At 39.4% G+C, this 26130-nt stretch overlaps 1 long non-coding RNA gene across 1 annotated transcript in view; it reads left to right on the top strand.

Annotated features, from left to right (window-relative positions):
• LOC118807866 overlaps nucleotides 1-24786 on the top strand; it is a 33541-nt gene extending 8755 nt beyond the window's left edge. Inside the window, exons 2-3 of the long non-coding RNA XR_005007240.1 lie at nucleotides 23204-23987; nucleotides 24178-24786. This is a non-coding gene — a long non-coding RNA (uncharacterized LOC118807866). The remainder of the gene's footprint in view (nucleotides 1-23203; nucleotides 23988-24177) is intronic.
• Nucleotides 24787-26130: the final 1344 nt, after the last annotated feature.

The raw sequence follows: 26130 nt of genomic DNA on the forward strand, positions 1-26130 counted from the left end.
GAGAGTGAGATAATGACAGAGGTAAAGAAAGAAAGCAGATGAGTAAGATAAACAGAGATACAGAGTGTCAGAGAAAGAGAGAGAGATGTTGAGAGAGAGAAAGAAGGAAAGAAAAAGAGAAGGAGAGAGAGAAGAAGTGAGAGAGAAAGTGATAGAAGGAAAGATGAGAAGGAGAAGTGAGGAAAGAGAGAGATGATAGAAGGAAAGAAGAAAAGAAGAAGTGAGAGGAGAAAAATAGAGTGAGATAATGAGAGAGGAAAAGAAAGAAAGCAGATGAGTAAGGCAAGAGAGATACAGAGTAGGAGAGAAAAAGAGAGAGAGAGAAAGAGAGAGAGAAGGAGAGAGAGAGAGGGGAAGTGAGAGAGCAAGTGATAGAAGGAAAGGATAAGTGAGGAGAGAAAGAGAGATGATAGAAATGTATGGAAGGAAAAAAGAAGTGAGGGGAGAGAGAGAGAGAGAGAGAGAGAGAGAGAGAGAGAGAGAGAGAGAGAGAGAGGAAGTAATAGAAGGAAAGAAAAAAGTGGGAGAGAAAGAGAGACATTGAGAGAGAAATACAAGGAAAGAAGGAGAAGTGAGAAGACAGAGAGAGAGAGAGAGAGAGAGAGAGAGGGAGAGAAGGAGTAAATGAGACAGGAAGTGAAAGAAGGAAATGAGAGGTGAGGAGAGAAAGAGTGAGACAGTGAGTGAGAGATGAGGAGAAAGAGAGAAAGAAGGAATAGAGTGAAAGACAAAGAAAAAGAGAAAGATAGATGAAGTGAGAGTGGGAGGAAGATAAAAAAGAGGTGAGGTCAGGGAGAGAGAGATAAAGTCAGACAGAGAAAGAAGGAAAGCAGAGGTAAAGAGAGAAAGAGAGAGATAAAGTCAGAAAGGAAAATAAGGACAGGAGAGGTGAGGAGAAATAGAGAGGGCGAGAATGAAAGAGAGAGAGAGAGAGAGAGAGAGAGAGAGAGAGAGAGAGAGAGAGAGAGAGTGGAGGTGTGCGTGGTGTGGACTCTCTGGAGATGAGGTTGTGAAGGGTTTTGGCTGGTTCACCTCTCACTGACTCCGGCACTGAGCTCCCAGCTCAGCGTCACAACACTCACACTCACAGCGCTGCTCTCACTCTGAGAGGTAATTGTGGAGTGCTCTGAGTCGGGGCAGTGGGGTGTCATGGTGCAGTCTGCAGGTTAAATGGACCTTTTCTCACCAAGTTTCTTCAGTTGAAATGAGCTGGCTGGACTGAGCTAAAGCTCCACGGTCCAGATCACGCTGAGCTGGGCACACTGCTGAAACTGCTGTTTGGATAAGCTTTTATGAACTGGAGCTTAATATCTTGAAACCATGCACCAGTTATAAAGTTACAAAATTAAACCAGTTTCCTTCCTGGCATTTAATATTGATACATGTTTTAAAAAACGTGTTGTTATTTTCCAAATGTGATTCAAATTTATTATTATTATATATTTTTTGTTTAGTTATTGCATCACACTTTACATTACACACACATATTACTGTGGTCATTGTCTACTGGGGGCGGTGTATAAGCAGACAGCAGCTAAATGAGAAAAAAGTGATGAAAAAATTGCTAAAATGAGTCTATATTACAGGGTTGTGCACACTGATGACAGACAGTCTAATGATTTCTGGAAACGAAAAAAACACACATCTGTCATTTTTAGTTCATCTTTACTTAGTAGAATCATCATACTTACTGTAAACTGAACATATAGTAATGGTCTTATTTCATTAAGTTCGGAAACAAAAGGTTTAAAATTTTGAGACACACAATGGCTAATTGTATATATGTATATATATATATATATATATATATATATATATATATATATATATATATATATATTCTTGCATGAGCTTCATATGTTCGTGTTTAATTTAGAACAGCCAGAACATGTTCATCTGTACCAGCATCTTATTGCTATTATAGTATTAAAAATCCCATAGAGGAGCTAGCAGAAATTAGCATTGTTGTAAAGATGTTTTTTTGTTTGGTCACTTTTTAATTGTGTTTTGACATTTATGGTCTGAACTGAAGTCTTAGCTCTAATAATATGTTCTCCACTGCCTATGGGTCACTTACAAACCTGACTGTTAAGGTACACTGTCCAATAAGAAAAAAAATAGATGTGAACAGAGAAAAAAGACTAATCAGAGCAGAGAAAAAAGACTAGTAAAACAAATGTATCCTTAACACCTGCATAGTGCAGCGTTTTTACAGCCTTTGGAATAACACAGTCTGTCATACCTGTCACCCACCGTAGTTAATGCAATTTCGAACAGGGCATGTGGGGATGTTCTCACAGGAGTGACTGATTTATTTTCCTTTAATTTCACTGAATTTCTCTTCAGGAAAAAAATAAAATGGTAAATTAAAAAAAATGTTCCTCTAGCGCAGCGGTCCTCCTGCCTCTCCCCTCTAATTATGAACGCTTCACTGAACTTTAATACTTTTCCGTCCTGGCCTGCGCACCACTGATACTCCTGACAAACAGGTATGGCACTCACGCGTTACACACACACACACGTGCGGGTCCACACACACACATAGATGAGACTTTAATATGTGGAAAAATCCAATGAAACGCGTAAATGCTGAACCGCAGCAGAACGTGGGCTCCAACAGAAGCCCAACCTGTTATTAACTAAACATTCGGACATCCATTCCATTCAGACGGAAACGCTGAATGAAGGACGACGGCAGCTTTAATAGAGTTTACTGTGATTTCCCTTCCATGTTCAAGCACGTCATTCAATAAGCTACTTTTTTCCTCCCCCTCCTCTCTTGTCTAACGCTATTTATCACACTTTTTTGCCTCTTGAATGAAAGAGTGCAGTTCTGACCAGCAAAAGTTTGAGGACTCCTAGCTTTTCCAAATGGTTGTAATTTGGGCTGTCAAAGTTACCATCAGTTAATAATCATTCATTTTTAAAAAGGGGACCTATTATGCTTTTCCAGTTCTTCCCTTTTATTATGTTATAGCTTTTTGTGCAGGTAAACAATCTACAAAATTACAAAGCTCAAAGGACACTCCAGAGGGAGTCCTCTAGAAACCACTTTTCTCAGCTGCCCTAAACGCTTCTTCAGAATTCCAACCTATTTCCTTTGTTACAAGATGTTGCAATTTTGTAACACAGTCCTTAAATTTGGCATGGCCTCACACAACACACAGCAACTACTGTACTCCAAGAAGAGTTTGCTACAGACTACAAGACAGGGGCGGAACATGTAGCAGGATGCTGATCACACTCTCAGCCGCTCTGGTTGTTGACCAATCAGAACAGAGTAGGCAAGCTGACCAATCAGAATGCACTGGACTCATTGGGAGGGTCGCTTAAAGACATAGGAGCTCTAACAGGCAACAATCTCTGTTTCAGACAGAGATTGCACAGAGATGTACAGTATGAGAAAAATAATGTGTATTTGAAACATTGAAGCATGTAAATATAGTCTAGTAAACCCCCAAAATAAAATGATGAACATTGAAATTGAGCATAATTTGTCCTCTTTGACACCACTAATTCATTTTCCTAGTTTAAGCTTTTAAACCACATGTGTCAGGCTCCAGTCCCGACAGGCTAAAACACTGCAGACTTCAGCACACTGCCTCATTAAACACACCTGTTTCAGCTCATCAGCTCATTAGCAAGGCCTTCATAAACTGAATTGGAGTATTAGATGAGGGTAAATGCTAATCTCCGCAGCACTTTGGCCCAGAAGGTCCCCCATTTGAGACGCCTGCTTTAAACCATCTGATGTTGAGGTTGAAGCCCAGCTGCAGCACGCTGTACGTGCTTTGATAGAATCTGTGATTGTAGCCCTCTCATTCGAATACTTTTAAATGGCTTTTAAAGTGACGCTTTCAGGACCTCAGCTTATGCTGGACAGTGCTTACAAGCATAGGCAAGTGTACAAGCAGTAAATTAAGAGAAGCAACAGCCAAGTGGAAAGCTCGTCCAGTTCCCCTCAACAAGAATCCACAAGATTCTTCTCGAGAGGCTACCATAATGGAGGAGTTGGAGCCATTGACTGTACATATGATACACTATGTGTGGACACTTGACCACCACACCTATATGAGCTTGTTGGAGATCCCATTATTAAACAATGGGCTTTTAATATGGAGTTGCCATATTTGCAGATTTAACACCCTCCACTAATCTTGGAACAAAATTTTGGGGTGCAGCTTAGAGAATTTGTGCCCATTCTGTTGAAGGAGCATTTGTGAGGTCACACAGTGATGTTGGACAAAAAGGCCTGGCTCGCAATCAACATTCTAGTCCATCTCAAAGGTGGTCAGTGGGGTTGAAGTCAGGGCTCTGTGCAGGCCACTGGAGTTCCTGCACACCAAACTCGCATGTCTTTATGGACCTCTCTTGGTGCACAGGGACACAGTCAGGCTGGAGCAGGAAAGGATCTTCTGCAAACTGTTGCCAGAATGTTGGAAGCGTATCACTTTCTTAAAACGTCTTTGTGTGCTGTAACAATAACATTATCCTCACAGGAACTAAGAGGGCCAAACCCTGAAAAACAGCCCCCTTGCATTATCCTTCCTCCACCAAACTTTACTGATGGTACTATACATAGGTAGGCTGGGTTCTCCTGGCAACTGTGGGCAGCGTCCTGTGACCACTGATGAAGGACTAGAGGATGACCAGCACAAACTGTGCAGGAGCAGATGAGCTATAATGTCTGACTTTACATCTACAAGGTGGACTGACATGGTAAGAGTGTCTAATAGGGTGGACAGTGAGTGGACACACTGTTTAAAAACTCCAGCAACACTGCTGTGTCTGATCCACTCGTACCAGCACAACACACACTAACACGCCACCACCACGTCAGTGTTACTGCAGTGCTGAGAATGATCCCCCACCCAAATAGTACCTGCTCTGTGAGGATCCTCTGGGGGTCCTGACCATTGAAGAACAGGGTTAAAGGGGGCTAACAAAGTATGCAGAGAAACAGATGGACTACAGTCTGTAACTGTAGAACTACAAAGTGCACCTATACAGTAAGTGGAGTTGATAAAATGGACAATGAGCGTAGAAACAAGGAGGTGGTCATAATGTCGTGCCTGATTGGTGTACATTACTTGTATATTTTAAAGATAAAACAGAATTATTGTATGAAAAAACAAAACAATAACAACTGTGTAAATATTTGTTATAGTATTTCTAACATTCCAAAGCCTGCACACTTTATCCCCCTGTTGTGATGTCAGCACTCAAACCTTTCAGATGTTTAAACTACATTTGGACCAAAAAAGAGGTTCAATAAGTGCTTTTAACAATAGTTTGGAAAATAAACCTGTCAAATCATTATTTAGGCAAAACCTGCTCTTTATATAAAAGAAGAGTCTGTGAAGAACATGAAGTTGAGTGTCGATGTTTGAATGTTCTTCATGTGTCGAAGGTACTTTTTCTTATTTCTTTGGAAAGTAACAGTGAAAAGATTCAGATTTCAAAAGAAGGAAAGGTGTTGCTGAACCTTTGACGGGCAGTGTATGAGCCTCATCCATCAGCCGCTGCAGTGGCTGTCCAGTATAGGGGCCAGACACTTTCCCGAATGGCCTTCTGTTCAAGCAGCTTTAATTATTAAACATCTTCGGCAGGCCCCAGGGGCCGAGAGAGAGAGAGAGAGAGAGAGAGAGAGAGAGAGAGAGAGAGAGAGAGAGAGAGAGAGAGAGAGAGAGAGAGAGAGATGACATCTTGTCACAGCTTAATGAATAACCACTGAGGCAAAATATGAACTTATACGATGAGTCCTTCCTTCAGTGCTTCATTTCCATTGTTATGACTGCAGTGAATAACTTTGTTAGTAATAAGTACTGTTGTCTTAAGTCCTATTCAGACAGGATAGGTTCAAGCTGTAGTACTTGAGTCAGGTCTGACTCTGAGACTTCAGTCTCAGTCTCAGAGTACAGAGGACTCCGTCTGCTATCTCTGCTAAACTAATTTTTTTTAATCATAATACTATTTTTTTCAAAGAACAACACAAATATGTTGGAACTTCTTGTTTGTTTCTATTATTTTGGCTTTAGCTTGTGACTTCTGAATAAAATATCCTTACCATGCTACGGGCCATCATGAGCCATTGTAAGGCTAGAAGCTTAGCAGTAAGAAAGGAGACCCAGCAACCAGAAGGTTATGGGTGCAAAATCTACTTTTAAGAAAACAATTTATTTAGTCCCAAAACTAAATAACGTTAATATGTCCATAACATCTCTTGTAATAATATATGCAAAAAGGAGAGCTTAATTCTAAACATACGTTACGGTCACTGGTGTTAAATGAATATAGTGTAACACCAGTGACTGTGACTCCAGTGACAGTCTGGTTAAAACTGAGGGTTTTGTAAATTTGCTGACTCATTGGCAGTCAGGTGACCTTGTGCAACTATTTAAAATTAGTAATAAAAATGATATTTGGCATTATTTTGACAAAATTTTAATAACCCAGCCATTACATCACATAACACCAGCGACATATAGAAGTTATGTGCTGCCTGATACACAAAATTATTAATAAATTAATGAAATATAGTGAGCAAGTGTCACTCACCTTCTAATGCCTCGAGATCCTTCCTCTCTGATGAGCCTCGATCCAAAGAAGCAGTTTAATAGAGATGAAAATACTGTGTTAAAATGTAATATAAGAGTCCTGATAACAACAGTGACCAAAATCTCTGTGACAAATGAATTTTTAAAATAAAATACATATTTTTTAAATGTAGTATATCGTTAATGATATAAAAAGTAAACATGAATCTGTTTTGTACAAGTTCCCGAGTTAAACCTCGTTTTACACATGTAGAGCGACTATTAAGCAGGATTAAAAAAACAAAGAAAAATCTCAGAAATCTTAAGGGAAAAGTATTATTTAATCTGAACTTTGTAAATGGCTTCCCATTCCAAATGGATGAGGCCAGGAACTGGTTGGTGTGAGCAGAGAAGGAGAGTCAGACAGCTATCTGTTAGAGAAGAGCTTTACTCATGTATGGTGTCATTTTGGCTGACAACAGCTGGAGAACAGAGCATCATGACTTTTAACAGTGCTGAATGCTACATAACATTATTATAAACTAATTCTGTGTGTTTTTAGTTCCACTCATGCTATTTAGGCACTGTTGAAGAGAGAGAGATAGGGTAGAGATGATACTGTGTCTGGCAGAAGCAGAGAAAGAGAGAGGGAGAACGACACTACTGGACTGCACTTCGTTAGTTATGAACCCTAAATGCTTTTTCCACATGTGGCCCTGTGGACGCTCTCTGGGTTTTTAGCCGGCTTACAACATTACAGCCGACCCCTACAGGCCAAATAATGAGTAATTGTGAGACGTTGGAGGAAGCCCTGAGCTACAGGTTCACATCTAAACCGGACCTGGGAGAGAACAGCTGCTCAGAGAGAGAGAGAAAGAGAGAGAGAAGGCCGTCCATGTTCCTCAGTCTGAACATTTTGCCCTTTGGCTTTCTCTCTCTCTCTCTCTCTCTCTCTCTCTCTCACTCTCACCTAGGAGGAACTTGGCAATCATTCCTTTGCTGCTTATGCGCTGCACAGTAGAGGAGGTACATGGACCATTCTCCCTCTCTCTCTCTCTCTCTCTCTCTCTCTCTCTCTCTCTCTCTCTCTCTCTCTCCCTTTCTGTCTCTCTCTTTCGCATATAAATGGTCTTGCCTTTCTCTCTCGAGGATCTCTTTTTTTGCCCCGTGCTGGAAATGCTGTGCTCCACTCTTTCTTTTCCCACACTTTCCTTTCCTTTTTAAAACCTATCATTGCTTATGCCAAAAAGAAACACAATAAAAAAGAAACAAAAACAAAGATTGAGAGTGAAAGAAAGAAAAACAGAAAGAAAGATACGATTTGTCTCATTCTCCTTGTTTTGAGGCTAAAATAGAAAAAAAAGTGCTTTTGCTCTTTAATGTCAGCATCAAAGGGAAACAAAATTATTCGTCAGGAAAACGTACAATAAATGGATAATAATATGTTTGACAGCAGATATTTATCAGGAAATTTACAGATTGTGCACTTTAGCTAATCAGATGTTGAATCACCTGTATCCACAAGTAGCACAGACACTTAAAACCAGTTGTACACACACACACACACACACACACACACACACACACAGGCACTCATCACCTGCATCTCCTGTGCTCACACATCTTTTTTATATCATTTGAACGTATGTGCAGCCGATCCCTGTCAGAGCAGAGCTTGTCATTGTTTAAGACACTGTTTCCTCTCTGAGTTATGCTCTCTCTCTCTCTCTCTCTCTCTCTCTCTCTGTCTTTCTCTCTTTATCCCTCATTCTTTTTCTCTTCCTCTCTGCCTAACTTTGTACATCGCTCTTTTTCTTCCTCTTTCTACCTGTTTCTCCTTTTCCCTTTCCTTCTCTCTCTCTCTTTTGTCTTTTTCTCTCTCTCTTTCCATCTCTCTTTGCACCTCTTTCTTGTCTCCATCTCTCTTTCACTTTCTCTCTCTCTGTCTCTCTCACTCTTTTTCTCTCTCTCCGCCACTCTCTTCTTCTCTTCATTGTTTCTTTAGCTCCTTATCTCCTCTCTCTCCTTTCCTCTTTCTTCCTCTCTCTGTCCCTCCCTATCTCTCTTTCCCTCTCTTTCCCTCTCTCTCACTCTCTCTCCGCCACTCTCTTCTTCTCTTCATTTTTTCTTTATCTCCTTTCCTCCTCCTCATCTCCCCTTCTCTCTCTTTTTCCCTTCATTCTACCTATCTCTCTCTTTTCCCCTCACTCTCTCTTTCTTTTTCGATCGCTGTCTTTCTCTTATCCTTTCTATCTTTCTCTCCTTCCCTTTTTGTTCCTCCCTATCTCTATTTCCCTCTCTCTCTCTCCCCCTCTCTCTCTTTCTCTCCCCCGCTCTCTTCTTCTCTTCGTTGTTTGTTTATATCCTTTTCTCCTCCTCCTCTCCTCTTTCTCTCTCTTTCTTTCCCTCACTCTACCTATCTCTCTCTTTTTCGCTCACTCTCATTTTCAATCACGCTTTCTTTCTCTTTTTCTTACTATCTTTCTTTACTTCCCTCTTTCTCCCTCTCTTCTCTCTCCCTCCCTATCTCTCTTTGTTCTTCTCTGTGTCACTTTCCCTTCTCTTCCTCTCTCTCTCTCTTTCTCTCTCTCTCTCCTAGTCACTGGCTACATATTGGTGCATGTAGTAGTACTGCAGTATTGCACAGCTCAATATCAAAGAGGAGAATTGTTTTGAGCCTTCAGAGGCTCACTTTACTTCTCTCTCTCTCTCTCTCTCTCTCTCTCCCTGTGCTTATCGTCCGTGTGCAGCAGTAGAGGGGACGCCACCAGGGATGGTTAGGGTTATGATATGGCCCTCACATAAATCTGGGTCACCGGCTTAATTGTATTTTCAGGCATTTTGTTCTTAATAGAAGCTCGCTTGATCTGAAGGAGAGAAAGGAGTGAAAGAGGAAAAGAGTACTGATAAAAACACGAGTGGGCATTAAGCAGTTCACACAGAAGTAAAGTCCGCATGGGAGTGAAGGAGCTAGACCAAGAGACTGGGTCAGGGTGTGTGTGTGTGTGTGTGTGTGTGTGTGTGTGTGTGTATGTTTGATGGAGGGTAAATTGCAGGTCGTGTTAATGCCGGACCTTGCTCTTATCATGTGGTGTACTAAAGCCCCTCAGCTGGAGGTCCATTTGACACTGCAGCCAACAGCTTAACAAAGGTGAAGCCCAGCAAAGGACAAATGCTTGAACCAGCAAGACTCTTTGACTGCAAAGAATATTACTACTCTTTATGTCATCATATGGAGAGAATTAAAGGGCTAGTTCAGTCAAAAATCAACTTTTCACCGTTTTCAAAATAGTTGTGCCCTGGAGCTATAAGGCTAATATAGCTAACATATGATAGAGGCAAGTTATCCAACAGTGTCATACCAATAATCGCACACTTGTCTTGAATTGTTAAGCATTCTCGAATAGGCTTGTGTATGTGCTTCTGACACAGCATGACATACTGTTTCCAGTGGTAAACCATGACTACTAGAAATAGGCCTTCAGTTCAGACCACAAATGTCAAGACTATCACGAGTCAACAAACAAAAAAAAAAAAAACTGTCCCACTGTCAGAGTCTCTAATAACAATGTAGGTACACAATAATAATACATGTAACAATGCTGTAGCTATTGGTTATAGATAGATTACAGAAATCCATCTTATATAATTACACAAGTGTATATTGATAGTTATAGCAGCGTATTTTGTAATACCGTCTAATAGGCTGCTCTTTTTGCAACAAGGCCGTTCTGTTCATAATGCTATATGTAGAGCCCTTTTCAAAAAGGTTCTGTATAGAATCAACTACAGCACATTCTCCATCATTCTGAAAAAATGATTTCACAGTGCAAAGAGCCCTTTAATCATGCAAATCGTTCTTTAAGTGGTCATGGTTCTATATAGAACCTTTTTTTTTTACTAAAAAACCCTTGAAGAACCATAATTTTTAAGAGTGTACAGATGAAAATGTGAATTGCTATTAACCCATGTGATTTGATCAGGTTGCTATGTTACTACAATGTAATTAAACAGTCTATGTGTACTGTTACACTAAGTACATTGAGTGGACAGATGCACTTGTGTGATTATACGAGCAAAATAAATCAAAATGGTGTTGGTTGTTAATCTTAATGTGTAAGGCCTTCAGTCCCGCTTCTGAAGGCTTTACCAATAGAAGAGCTCACTAGGGTTTATCTGCCTAGATACCACAGAGAAAAAGATCCTGGTTAGACTTTAAATACAAGCAGCACGTTGATTATATTATTTAAGCAATAGAACATGAGAGGGAGTGTGTTATCGAAATAACATCATGGCTGTGATTTGGTTGCAGTAGATCGCCTTTTGAAGTGCAGACTGAGCCATAAAACTGCAGCAATATCAAGTTTAGCTCAGTGTTGTCTTTTTTGTTAGATCAATATTAATGTTGTTTTGTTCCAGCCAGTCTGTAAAGCATCTTACAGCACATTTCGTTTGGTGAATGGTATTGGGTTCATTTCTGGCTGATTCCAGGTTGTTTAGCTGTTCTTCTGTCACAGCTGCCGACTGAAAAGCTGCTCAGTGGTGATGACAGTTTGGGAATTTAGTGTAGTCTCATCTTCAGAGTCTGACCAAATCGGCTGTCAGTCAAACGTGATCTTAAAAGTGTCCATTTTCTGTTTGTGCACAAAGTAAGAAGTAACAACGTTCAAATGGCTTGAGCGTCTCCTACAGCTGTCAAACACGTTGCTTAGCTTGCGTGGCCGGAACTAACTGTTGTATAAATAAAAATTAACTAAAAATTACAGCCATGCTGTTTTTAGAGCACAGAAATCATTGGGCATTCTCTGAAGCTTCATTACTTATAAGCTGCAAATGCTTTGTAGCCCCAGGGCAACACTAAAGAAGCACCAATCACATCTCAGCTAATCTGGGGAGAATCATGTACATTTTTTTTTGGCCAAGGCACCAAAGACGAAGGACAAACTGATATCAGCCTGTGACTGCAGAGAAAATGACCCATTCTGTCCATGCCTCAGCACATCCTTTGAAAATGTATGTCTGGCAAAATGGTTTCAGTTACTGAGCACAGAACATTAGACTCAATTACTAACAAGCTGAAAAGTCCTCGCTATAATTTGCTCTGCGCACATAAACAGAAGATGGGAAACAGTTATTGAACACAGGGTTAAGCGTGTACTACTCCTTTAACCTTTGACCCCTCCGGCATAACTAGCTGCAGGCTGACAGTGCGGGTCATTGGGCTTGGTGTGAAGTGAAGTCAGTGTATTGGCTGTGACCTGTGTGTTTTGGTGTGTAATGAGACCTCAGAGGGTTTTAGAGGCAGACGCAGCCAAACGAAAGAATACAGACTGCTGTAAAGAGGAACACACACATTCATACTGCAGTATGGGAATCTGTAGTGTGTGTGTGTGTGTGTGTGTGTGTGTGTGTGCGCTACATGCTTTGTTACTGTGTACGTCTGTGAGAAGCTTATCCTTTCTGTGGCAGATTTTGTTCAGTAAAGTTAGACGGCTGCACCACCAGTTTATTAATCCGGCCCTAATCTATAATCTGTGGACAGATGTTGGGTTTGGTTATAGAATGGAATTACAGCTGGCAGAGAAATAGATCCCACCTGCATCCTGAGGTCACACACACACGTTTGTATTCGAGCAGAGAGATGTAGACATCTGTCAGTATTTTCTATAGCAGCATTTATAGCTGCTGAATAAAACCACTGCAACTGAAGAGCCTTTGCAACTCTGCTTAAGCTCATTGTTCTTTGTTGTGCTTTACACTGAAATAGCACAAACTGTTTTCTTAAAGGGGCTGTATCATGGAAAACAACCACCCCTGTCATTTTTTCAAATAAAAGAGTTCGATGTAGTAAGCACTGCTTCAACACACCATTCACTCCCCAGCCCATATATGGAAACTGAGCCCTAAAAAAGGCCCTTTTTTGAGTTTATTATTTTTCTGGTGTCACAAAAAAAAGCAACAGAATAAATTAAATATTTTTTTGTTGATTTTCTAAGTGAAAATAAGCTACAGAGAAGACACTTCTGCACATTTTAATGCACAATTATTGTTTATTTGCTGAATTTAATAACCAGAAGCATTTTTTACATTTATATTTAGTTCCCTGTACAGTATATGTCCATCTGTTTTTAAAACAATTCTTTTTACATATACTCTTAAAAAGGATGATTATTCTGTATAGAACCATGGTCTCTCAAAGAACCATTTCCATGATTAAAGGGTTCTTTGCATGGTTAAATGGTTCTTCAGATTGATGGAGAATGTGTTGTATTGTTCTACATACAACCAAAAGAGTTTGTTACAGGCTAGACATTTTAACAGTAGAAGAACCCTTTTGGGTACTATATAGAACCCTTTTCAAAAAAAGATCCTATATAGAACTATCTACAGCACATTCTCCATCAATCTGAAGAACCCTTTAATCATGCGAATGGTTCTCTGAGTGTCCATGGTTCTATACAGAACCATTTTCTTCACTAAAGAGCCCTTGAAGAATCATCATTTTTAAGAGTGTACAGACTCTGAAATTGTTGATTGCTATTAACCCATGTGATTTAATAAGGTTACCATGTTACTACAATGTTATTAAACAGTATCTATGTGCTGTTACACTAAGTACTAAGTGACACTTTATATTGAGTGGATATTTCCTGTTTAGTTGTTATGTAGGTTCAGTCAAATTCCAGATAGGTAAAGCAGACATTACTTTTGAGGTAGTATAATATAATACAAATATCTTAATGAATTACATAAAAGGTACTATCAAAAATGTGTGCTCAAAAAGTCTTGTTGGAAAACAAACATGTCATACAAATGTAATTATCCTCACCCTATTACTCTTATGTAAAAATAGAAAATATGCTGTTATAACTATTAAGATGCACTTTACTGTATGTAGCTACACAAGCTGTACTACTGTAAATCATCTATAACGGTGAATACATCACCAGTTGTTACGATTTTATAGCATGTATTGTTAATGTGTAACTACACAGTTCTTAAAGACACAATATAAAGTTGGACTAAATAAAATACAAAAGAAGCATCTAGAATATGGGCATTTTAACAAATTGGCCGCTCTTTTTTGCACTTTTAAAGAGTAATGAAAGACTTTTTGTGTTCTATTTGCAGATTTTCACTTTTCTGGCATCTGACACAAGTTAAGCACTGCAAAATAGAAACAAAATGCTGGTATTGTAATTATTTTGCGGCATATTTAGAATGCGACACATCTCACAATAATGTGACATGGGGAAAGACTGGCCGGCAAAATAATATACATTTGTTGGATTATATAATATCTCAACCATAGCACACAATAAACCATCTGACTGGTATTGCAGCCTGATGTGATATGAGTATTGCAAATGCTAATATCTATTAATATTGATTACCAGGTGGTATGTTCTTCAAGTCTAACAAACAAAGCTGAAACAATGAATTGACACCACCTAAGGTTTACCTTTACCAAACACAGCTGAAATCACATCTAAACCACAGCAAACTGAACAAAGTACCACTTTTTCCCATCCCATACAGTAGTGAACTTGGCCACAAGAAACACTAAGCATTTTAAGTCTTCAGAGACAACAGAGAGCCGTTTTATCCTCTTTACGTCATCTCTCCGAAATCCTCCTTCAGCAAAGGAAATCTGTCCTGCATGAGAAACGCGGTACCTTGGCTAACAATAACAACGTTATTAGTCCTAAATACACACTCGCAAATGCTTAAGTCAACAGTCGCAAACAGGCTATGCTTATCTGGAAGGTTACAAAAGCTTTGCTTTCCTGCTCTGGTAATAATAGGTATTACATGTTGGCTAATGAAAAACATACATTCGTAGGACAGAGGTTCTTTTTTTTTTCCCATTTCTTTAATCAAACAAGCCAAAATCCATCAACAGATGTACCTGTCCCTTGCACATCCCCTTAATATTTCACAACTTTGAAAAAGCAAAATGACATGTACCTTGTTCTGTTACCTCACTAAATCAGCGATGATTGCTGCCACATGCATCATTTCCATACTTCAATTAATATTCAAATTGTATATAACATTCTGCATGCAAATGGCTAATATATTCAGGATTAGGTATATTGCGGTTTAAATCTATCTCTCTCCTGCGCTACCTAGCCTTCAGTTAATAAGCTCCGGCTTCTCTGCGAGCTTTTCCCTCCACTTATTAGAATACAGCATGCAGAAGGAAACGTGTCACACCTCCTCAATATTATTCCTCACAATTAATGTCGAGTCGAAAACACAAGGCCCAGTTAATTTGAACCGACACACACACACGCATACACACACACACATGCGCTAAAACAGAGCCGGTAAACAGGCCTTCCGACTCCCTCGGAACCAGTCAAGTGTTTCAAATCTAATTTGAATATATGAATGTTTGCTTTGTCTGTTTTCGCTAAAGCAACCAGGCTCTGTTGGAACAAATTCAGAGGGTGAGTTTGGTAATGGACTGAATGGTGCAAGGATGGTGAGGGCTAAAGCTGGGTCAGGGGTTGGCTGAGTTCATTGCTAGGTTCATATTATCTGATTTATGTTCCCCCACAGCAGATTGTACAGTCAACATTCTTCTTTGAGTGACCCGTATTGATCATGTGGACACACTTAGGGAAGTAACCACATGCAGGTCCGGCCTACTCAGAATGATCGGTCTGACTTAATCAACTGTTTTAATACAATAAACTGTGATTTTTGTTTTAGGTAAATGCTCTCTTTGCATTATGGCCAATCAACAATTAACCATTTACACAGCCAAAAAATAATTTTAAAACAGTCATTGTCAACTGTGGTCTGAGAATTTGGTGCTTCAGTGCTCTTATACTAGCCTACAAAAGGTAAAATGGGCTGTGACAAGACATCTATCTTAATGCATCCAGTCATTAAAGGTAAGACATAAATGGTCCATAAACATTTTTCATGCCCACCATAGCAGAAGGCTTTAGTCTCGGATGATTAGGTTTATGTTTTTAAGTTTCCTATGTTGTTTTTCTTTAACATCTCTGCTGTCCAATTTGAACTCATTTATGCTGTCTTAAGTGGACAAAAGTTGTGTGCTGTTTTTCAGTGTTGTTGATATGTAGCTGCCATTAGCCACTGCTGGCCTACGGTTGACACTGGAAGATTACCATTGTGATTTGAGCATGGCTAGTAAGGTTTGATGGAAAAAATGAAGCAAAACAATAAAAACAGTAGCAGTTTACAATAGGAACCCCTTATTAATGAAAACAAAGTGCAACAGTTGGCTGTTATTACTGATAAACATGAATATCTGATGAAGCTGAAAGGTATAATGCTGACAGATGGAGAACAAGTAAGATAAGTTAACAGACAGATCTGAGGTTTAGTAGTATAGATGAAGATGTGCTCACAATTTGACAGCAACAGTATATTATTGCCATTTTATGTGTTATACATGATTAATAACGACTCTTAAGGTGATTACTAATAACCATTGATAAATAAAACTATTCAAAAACCATTTATAAAAGGTTAGTCTTATTGTGAAGTGGTCCCAAAAAAGCATTACATTATGGGATCACAAAGCATCATTTATTACCTAGCCAGCTAATTCTAAGCTTAGCTCAACAATCACAATGGTGGGCAACTTGTACTTATGCAACTTATGATTTAGTTAGGGATTACAGATTGTAAACAGCTCTCATTCCCAATCAAAGATGTGTTTCTAGACAATCAGAGTTGACCTTCTGATGGAGAGACCTTTTTTTTAAGGTCACATTATCTTTTGTTTTTCTTCTTTTTATCGAATTACTATAAGTCATCAGGGATTAAATTGCTTTGTTGTACACATGCAGTTATGCCACTAAAAGAAGAATAACAAAGGAAGCACTTGGGTATCCCGGTAACACTTTACTGTACAATGTCGTTCATGAGGCTACATGACACCAAGATAAGCTTGTTGTGACGACTTTAGTTAACTTTGATCAAAATTGCCAAATGCAACTTTTACAGCGAATAAGACCTATTTGAATAAGCATTTTTTAAAATTTATGCAGGGTTATGTCAGTTGTCCTGGCAAGCTTATGTAGGTCTCATGTAGTCTTATGAACAGTACCCTACAGTAAAGTGTTACTAGTACCCTTTTGTGATGTTTGCAAGCAGCCAATAATGTGAAAAATATCATTTTTAGTAGAAGAACATATAAATCTGAAAAATATAAAGCAATTGCATCAGCAAAAAATATGAACCTAGCCGAAGTCTCAGATGAGGAACTACCTGTGCACAGCTCAGTTTGCCTCAGGCCTGGCTCTAAAGCATGCTAAAGCTGGGGGGATATCTTAGGCCCACAGTGGGTTTATAAAGTCTACTCTGGAAAGATGGGCTTTGCTAACCTGAGAGTAGCGCTCATAAATAAAAAAGGCTTACACCTGTACTGCCAAGTGTATGTGTGCATATTACTAGCCCCAGCAGGGTCCGAACTCTGTGTGTGGGTGTCTGCGTGTGTGTAACAGGCCCCAGCAGAGGCGCAACTGCCGAGACGTTAGCGCGAAGATGCAGACAGCAGTAAACGCGTGTGGTATAGAAGAGCCAGAGCTGGTAATGGATAGGTTTATTTTAGAGCCAACCATATGCTATCAATCTCTAAGAGGTATGGGAAACCCTTCTCTCTCTCTCTCTTTTCCTCTCCCTCCCTCTCCTCTCGCTCTCTCTCTCCCAGCCTCTCTTCCGAGCAGGAATCCGGCATCCTCGGGAGAATAAAACATCAACCTCTCGGCAGCTCCACTAACAATAATAAAAATGCCTGGGCTTAAAGGTGACATTCCCAATTTACGATTATTTGTGTCTATAAAGTGTATTCTTTGGCTCTTGACTCATTCGCACTGTCTGCCCCTGCAAGAACAATACATTAAAGAATGTCCCAGGCAAATGGAAATTCTATCCCTTTTATTAAAGTGAGCCGTCACTACCTGAGTGTTTTCATTCAGGCTGCCTGACCTCGGAGGACGCATTTATCCCCTCCTGTCGCTCTTCCTCTCGCTCAATTCAGGCCTAGAATTCCCCCGCGGCCCTGCAGAGCAGCAGGTGAAAAGAGAGAGAGAGAGAGAACGAGAAGATTCGGAGAGATCTGCAGGTAGGTGTGACCAACAGGCTAGATTGAAATCATTTGTCAGATGTAGTTACAGTACTGTGCTGTGAGAAAATGATATGTGAAGCCATTTATCTGGGTAGTTAGTGTTTATAAAATAAGTGGAAAAAATAAAAACTGGAGATAGTCGGACTCAAAACATCCATGCAAGACCTAAACCACCTAAACTGTCATCAGATAAAGCTTTCATCTTTGAGAGAGAGGAGAAAATCAAGCTGTGTCAGCTCTGAAGAAATCCACAGGTGTTTCTGTCCATCCTTCCACTGAGAGATCATGAGTCAGAAAGGATGTGTAGCTGTCAAGAAGCCTCACTGAGAAAAAGAACTGGACAGTAAATAAGAATATGTAAAAATTAAACAAAGAAGCTGCTCTCAAGTGCACTCAGAACAATGGACTGTCCACCCCAGAGTCCAGACTTTAACATCTGTGTAATTTTATACATGTATATATCTATTTTTTTTCTAAAATGAAATCCAGAAAGATTAAAACATTGAGAATGAAGTTATGATAAAATTAGATTTCATTTAAAATATAATAACATCTTGTTAAAATATTGACTAAGACTGAACATATGCTTGCCAAAAAGTTTGTAATACAGTGTATGAGTTATTATTGTGCATGAAAAAAAAGCTAATTGAACAAGTGAACTCCAACATTTGAAAATTAATATCTACCAGTGTTTAGCTTATCCATTTCCAAGCATGTAATACCAGCATATTAGTAACTTACATTTTTGTTTTACTGTATTTTTGTTTGTTTGTGTTTATTTAATACTTGAATTTAGGCTGCATTATAAATATGTCAATTTATTATATATAGAATCTTTTATGGTACAAACACACTTATTGCAGACATAAACAGTATTAAAAGATTTTCTTTTACACAGTTCTGTATTTTTACACAGCAAGGATAGTAATATTATTGTGAGGTAGACAGCAGAAAGTCTTTTTAGTTCATTTATACAGTATTTCAAGTTTGTGGACAACAAGAACTTTATTGTACAAATTATCTACTGTAAAATTGTTTGGCTGATAAAATCGACCTGAAGTTCTACTGAATTTTTAGCTTTCTCTAATTACTATCAGCCCTATTTTATAGTGATTTCTTTTCAACTTATTTGCTTCAAGATTTTACCACTTGTAAAGTGTCTAAATTCTTTTTACATCTATTAATACATTCTTTAAAACCTGAAGTTTTAAAGTCCTAACAACATTAAAAAAAAACATTTAAAACCATTTTACAACTAAACTGTTTCCATGAAACTGAAAACAGTCCAAACATGGCACAATATTTTAGCCAATTTTGATGAACTTTTCACATGTCACTTCCACATGTGGACCTTTTCACTGTCACTCTGTCTGTCCAGACCTTTTCTCATTTGGGCTAAAGGAAAAACAAAGATCCAGTGTCGGTATAAAAAGCATGGGTGAGAGAGAGAGAGAAAGAGAGAGAGAGAGAGAGAGAGAGAGAGAGGGGCGAACGCTGTCGGCGAATATTTTCCACACCCCCCCATAACCGAGCGGAGCCTCGCCGAGCCTATGCATTGGATCCAGTTGTGTGTTTGAGTGCTGGCAGGCGAAAGGCCTGGCTTAATGACGGAGCGGAGGGACGAGGCCCGTGTGATGTGGGCAGGGACCCGGTGTGGTCACGCTGGCCTGCGTACTTTTCCTTTCTTATTTTACTCCCTCGGTGGTGCACGGAGCCGTGTGGGAAGCCAGCGCTGCTCTAATCTACAACAAATGTCATTCGCTCAGGGCAGGAAACTCCCAGAGTTGCTCAGGCTGCAGGAGGCTATGGAGAAACGTGGGTCAGGACACTTTGTGGACTCTGTGGACAGCTGCTTTGTGGAATAAAAAAGAGGGTTGTGGTGGCCAATCAAATCTCTGTAGGGGGCGATGCCATCCCAAGCACCCACCGACATGCCACTGCCTACGTGTAGCTAGACATTTAATGGATTTCAGGAAGCCTGGTTCAAAAAGCTGAATTTTGATTTAATACTCGGGTCTTAAGTGTTTGTCAACAGGCTGAACAAGTTAAATCTGTAATTTTGTACTTGTGAAGGTACTCAGTCTACACCCTCATAAGCAAGTCAGTTTGAAATTGCTATTCATTACTTGTTACCTACAGTAGCTGCATTTAATACAGTGCAACATCTGTTTGCCAACATATCATCAATGAGTCATGTCCTGCAATGCCTGAAGAGGTTGGAAAACGCGGACTACGGAATCTGAGACACCTTCTCAGTACAGAACCTCTCCAGATCCTCCAGAATCCAAGGTCCTGTATTTTAGACTCTCCTCTTCAGTTCATCAGTTAAGCTCTCAGGTTGTCAGTGAGGTTTAGGTCAAGGGTCTGTGACCATGTCAAAAATTTATTCTGTGGTCATTGAACTATTTTTTTTTGGGATTTAGACGTATGTTTTGGATCACTGTCATGCTGGAAGATCCAACCACAATCCAGCTTTGTGGCAGAATCAGTCAGATTTAACCCCCTAACAAGCCATGGGCCCACCGGCCGGCCCAAAATTTTATTGTACACTTTAACCAAAGAATAACTCCATTAGTTTGCACTGAAGCCCCTGTAGTTTCTGAATAACGAGCCTCTGTATGAAATAAACGTGGAATATTAAAGGGTTAACATCTCTGCTACTGCATGGTGTCAATGATGCCATGTGTCCTAACGAGGTTCCCAGGGCCTTTGATGGAAAAACAGCTCCACAACATCACAGATCCTCCACCACACGTAACCGTGGAGATGTTTATTAATGATTAACTGCTTTTCTTTTCATGCCAAATTTACCTTGAGTGTTGCCAAAAAGCTCCAGTAGCATCAAAGTTCCAGTAGCATCTAGTATTTTTTTTCTCTAGAATTTTAAGAAGACCAAACAAATGCAACTTATACTTAATGAAATGTAATCTAATATTTACAAATATTGGAAATTAATATCATTTCAATTGGTATTTGGAATGTGTGGTAATAACTAGATCACAATAAGAATTCCTGGTCATGTGATGTCATAAACTATTTGCCCTTTCAAAGTGAAAGACCCTTTTTCCACAATTAAATAGGTAAACACAGTTTTTATATCACTGCTTTTTAGAAAAATTGAGATAAAGTAATTGTTGCCATATGGCAACACCATGCAGTAGAGGGTTAAAGGTAAAATACTGTATATTATGTAGACAAAGTTTCTTTTTCCTGCCTGGTTCCAGTCATTATTTTCTATGATCTGTCTCTGCAGTGCCTCTGGGAATGCGATTTAAAGAAAAGGAGAGAAATGTTTGCTCTCTGAATCATGTCATTTATGTTCAGAGCAAAGAATCCGACCACAGCAAAGAGCACAGCAAATAATAGACATGAGGAGACTGCCGTGTGTGTTAATGGTATTATCCTGTTATTCTGATTAGGCCGTGTGTGCTGAAAAGCAGCGGCCCCCTGGTCTAAACTCGGAATGCCTTTCTCAGACCCTTACAGTGACAGACTGACAGCTACGATCTAGCGCTGGAGATGAGCTTGTGTGGCAAACCGAGCTTTGTCTCCATGCAGGGCGCGTACGCTCAACTGACAAACTTTTATCTAGTCCGACTATTTTTACACGGCTAAGACAGAGCGTGTCAAGCGGAGGGTCTTGAGAAGGCCCGAGCCCATTAGATTGATGATTGTTCCGATCGCCATGACCAATCGAATGTGCCAGCGCTTCCTGCATGTCTGGATCTGGCAGCGACCGCTGGCAGGCGCAGAGAGCCGCCGGAAGATTTTATTTTGACAGCCTCTCGGGGAGGGGGTGATGGGGAAATGGCATTAAAGAGCACGCAGAGGGACGGCCGTTTAAACAACAACAAACTCCAGAAGGAGGATCGCCACCCTCAGTCTTTTCCCAGGCCTGGACAAACACTCTTTCAGGAAAACTGCAAACACAAACTTTTAAAAATATATATATTTTAAAAAAAATACAGCTAAATTGACTTAAATTCAAGTGCAATGTGTTGGTTAATTACATCCTATTCCTACAACTGTTTTTAGCAGTAAATGGTTACATGCACAACCATGAACACTCAAATAACCATGTAAATGTTTATATAATTCCTTGCATGGTTATTCTTTGTGATAGAAAACTTGTCATATGTGGTTCTTTACAGAATCCTTTGGATAAATGGGTCTGTATAGCACCTAAAATGGTCCTGCTGTAGTTACAAGTCATAGAACTTTTATTTGGTGCTATCTAGAACTAATTTTTGCTATGAATATATTCACACACATGGATAACATCAAATATACTACACCTTAAAAGTATGAAATCAATATTTTTACTAACATAAAATCAATTTAGTCGTAGGTAAACATGTACAACTGTTTGGTAACACTGTACAATGTTCTTCTTAAGCCTTATCAAGCCAATAGCTGGTAATTAACTGGCTGCTTATTACTGCTGTACGACTACTTCATTACACATATGACAAGGGTGTTGTAACACCCATGTAATACTTTTATCAAGTTTTATCAAAGTAGTAGCAAGGAATTCATTTTTATTACTGCTTTATTAAGTGTATTACAGGTGCATTATAACACTCTTCTCAAGCTTTTTTAAGCCTTGTCACGCCAGTAGCTAGAAATTAACTGGCTGCTTATTACTACTTTATTAAGCACATTACAAGGATTTTATAACGCCCTTTTTTTGCTTTTATTAAGTCTTATCCACCTAGTAGCTGGTAAGCACTTTATTTTAGCACTTTTATTTACTTTTATTACTTATTTACTTTTATTTTGTAGTTGACACGTCTAACATTTATTTTAATTAGATTGTCTTAAAAGCACTTGTTTTACTTTAATCCTTATCAATATCTGAAAAGTCAATCACAGTCACACAGTTTTTGACAAGTATCTGAACTTCTATTCTAAAGTGAACACTTAGATTTCTAGTTAACACTTGCTAAGAGGACATTCTGGTGCATTGCCATTATAAGAGAATGTATGACCTGCTAGATTAAGTCTCACTAGTCTCAGCAAAGCACTCCATATCTATTAATATTGTGCAAAAGATTATGATGCATAATAGACAAATAGTAGTGCACTGGAAACAGCTTAATTTACATAGTCATTCCTTAATAAAGTAGTTAAGACCAGCTAGATAATTACCAGTACTGGCATGAAAAGACTTAATAAGGACATTACAAGTGCATGAAAATGCCCCCATACTGATCCATTCTAATATGCTAAAGAAAAAAAATAGATAATAATCACATCAATAAAAGCGATAAAATCAATAATAAAATAAAAATTTAATTAATATCCAGAATACCTTTTATTTTAAATAAGCTAAAGGTACAAGGCAGATATTTTGATGAAAAATTATTGTATCTATTGTATCTAAAAATCTCTTTGTTGTCTATTTTTTTATAAAAAGTGCATTAAATGTAATTTTGATGTAAGCTATTATTGTATAATAATAGCAAAAAGCCTTACTATGCTGTTTCCAAACTTTTGATAGCGTATGGACTGTAACTGTGCTCACTTTTGTTTTGTTTTCATGTCCATTTTCTTCCAGGGAGGCATTCCAAGCCGTGTCACTTTTAGAAGCGAGAAAATGACCCAACGTCACCAAAAACAAAAGATTTATTGAATGAATATGTGTGAAAAAGCGGAGGACAAAGCGTTTCCCGACAGGCTTTTCCCCACTGAGAGAGCCTACAGCAGCACAGCAGCACCACTCCCAGCTAGACGCTTCCTTTCCACACACTAACACTCTGCTGCTTTAAAAGGACTGACCGCTCCGTCCATAAAGCCAATGGCAACAGGCTGTAGTACGAGAGATGGATACAAGGCGAAGGGTAACCTCAGCCTCACAGAGGACGCTGGAAGAGTCTTCGGCTTTCTGCATGCCAGCTGAAGACTGACCCCAGTGCCACAGGAAGTTCTCAGGAAACATCACATAGAAAGCACAATGCAAATATCAGAAAAATCAAAACAAAGAAATTGTAAAGCATAAGAAAACATTTTTCATATTAACACTCAATGCAACTTTTTGCACTTTTGTTCTGCTCCAACTTACGTTCCTTGCAAGGCAAAAAATACTCAGACATGATATTGCAGTAAAAAGAGGCAATTGGACTAGTTGGACTATTGTGCCCCTTCGGTCGTTGGCAACAATCTGCCCTCCCTCCTGGACCTGTACTTCTCGCGTGTCAGGAAAAGGGCATGGCAAATTACTGAGGACCTTCACACCCAGGACACGGTCTGTTTGAACTACTCCCATCCGGCAGGCGCTACTGAACACCTGCCGCCAAAACATCCAGGCACAAGAACAGTTTCTTTCCGTTAGCCATTAAGCAGTAAGTCATGTGCCTGAACACCCCAAACACCACAACTGTGTCAATAATAGTTATGTAATATTTACTCCCTGTGCAATACTTTAGCTGTGCAATATCTTTGGCCTTTGTTGTATTTATATTTAAGCCATGTGTTAGTTACAAATCATATCTATTGTCTTATTGCATTATTATGTTTTATTTTATATTGCAGTCCATTGTGTCCACAGTGCAAAAAAGGGTGGCATGCCCACTCCAGGTAAGAGGAAGGGACCTGCCCCAGGTGGAGGAGTCTTGGGGTCTTGTTCACGAGCGATGGGAAGAGGGATTGTGAGCCATAAGGCAAAGCTCTCTGTTTACTGGTCGGTCTACATCCCAGTCCTCACCTATGGTCATGACCTGTGGGTAATGACCGAAAGAATGAGATCGCAAATACAAACGGCGGAAAGGAGCTTGGTCTACTTGACAGGGTGAGGAGCTAAGTCTTCTGGGAGGAGCCCAGAGTAGAGTCGCTACCCCCTACATTGAGAGGAGCCAGTTAAGGTGGTTCAGGTATCTGATCAGGATGCCCACTGGATGCCTCCTGGTGGGGGTTTATCAGGCACGGCCTACTGTGACGAGACCCAGGGGTCGTCCTAGGACCCGCTGGAGGGATTATATCTACAAGTTGGCCTGGGAGTGGCTCAGGGTCCCCCAGAATGAGCTGGAGAGAGTTGTGGGGGACTGAGTCGTCTGGGATTCTGTGCTCTACCACGATCCTAGCCTGGATTAAGGGGTTACAGATGATAAATGAATGAATGAATGAATGAATAAATGAATGAAATCCTGCAAGCAAATTTGGCCAATAAAACTGAATCTGATTCGAATTAAGCTTTGCCTTTGTATTCTATAAGGTAACCTACACTCATAGGAATTGCATTAATTTCCTCGCTGAGCTGTTTTGGACCTATTGGTCGTTATTGTTTGATATGAGCCTATCAGACATAGTTAGGTGCTAGTGCTCTCAGTTTGCTTTATTTTCTGTGACATAAGGAAATCAATTCATCCCACCTCAATTTTTAATGTTTAGGGCTGGCTTTGCCAATGTGTTGCTTGAAACCTACATGAAACTAAATTGCATTGCAGTTGCATAATAATAAATGTCCTGCAACTCACTTGAAACTCAACCATAGCAGTTGCAACCATCTCAATATTATGAAGTTACATTAAGCAGTCAATCAGATCATCAGCACATCATGTTATAACGTCAGGACATTCCCTTTCACCAGATAAAACAGATGCCGATTTATTAGGCAGCTGGGAATTAAATAGTTCTCCCTCCCCGACTGACTTAACCCCTAAAATCTCAGGCTTATTGCATACTAAGGCTTATCATTCAGTAACTACAGAGACTCCAATGCAAACTAGCTGAACTATTCTTAGATTAAAGAAGTGTGTAATAAAACAGGCCTTGGCCATGTAAAGAGTTAAACTTACATATATACTCCCCCAAAACGTCTCTCAACCCACTCAACACATCTGTTGCATAAAATAACCATTACCAGCTTTCAGCTAGCAGTTCATTTTTATAGTTTAGCACTTTATACCACATTGACAAGTCTGCACAACTTTACGAAGATCTAGATATGGTTTGAGTGGGTTATTTTGGCAAAGTATTAATGATTTGGGTGACTATTGACTTCTAGTGTTTATTAGTAATGTTAGATTCAAAGTTTCAGCGCAAATCTAAAAAAAGCCAAATATTTATGAAGCATTAGTCATGTGTATTCATTGGTCTTGTTTCCTAATTATTTTTAAGGAATATGTGTGTATGTTGATGATGTGGGCTAGATTTCACCATCAAATGGACTAAGTTTGGGCTCATGCTAAGCTGTCTGTTTGATCCTACTGTGAGGCCCAAGTAAAAGTCCAGAAATACACTAAGAAATATTTATGAAAATTTAAGTAAAATGTCTCCCAAACAGCACCTGATTGAAAGTAAATAAAGTGTCTTGTTTCAATTGCAGTCAGGTACTTCAGCCAGATGCAATGTTCTGCTGATTTTTGGAAATAAATTATGATATCGTCTACAGAGAACCTACTTCTGCACATTTTAATGCACAATTAATGTTTATTTGCTAGTTTTAACTTTTTGGGAAAAAAATAAAACATAAAATGTGGCCTGGGC

The sequence above is a fragment of the Colossoma macropomum genome, unplaced genomic scaffold (assembly GCF_904425465.1).
Source record: "Colossoma macropomum unplaced genomic scaffold, Colossoma_macropomum, whole genome shotgun sequence".
In the NCBI taxonomy this organism is placed as follows: domain Eukaryota; kingdom Metazoa; phylum Chordata; class Actinopteri; order Characiformes; family Serrasalmidae; genus Colossoma; species Colossoma macropomum.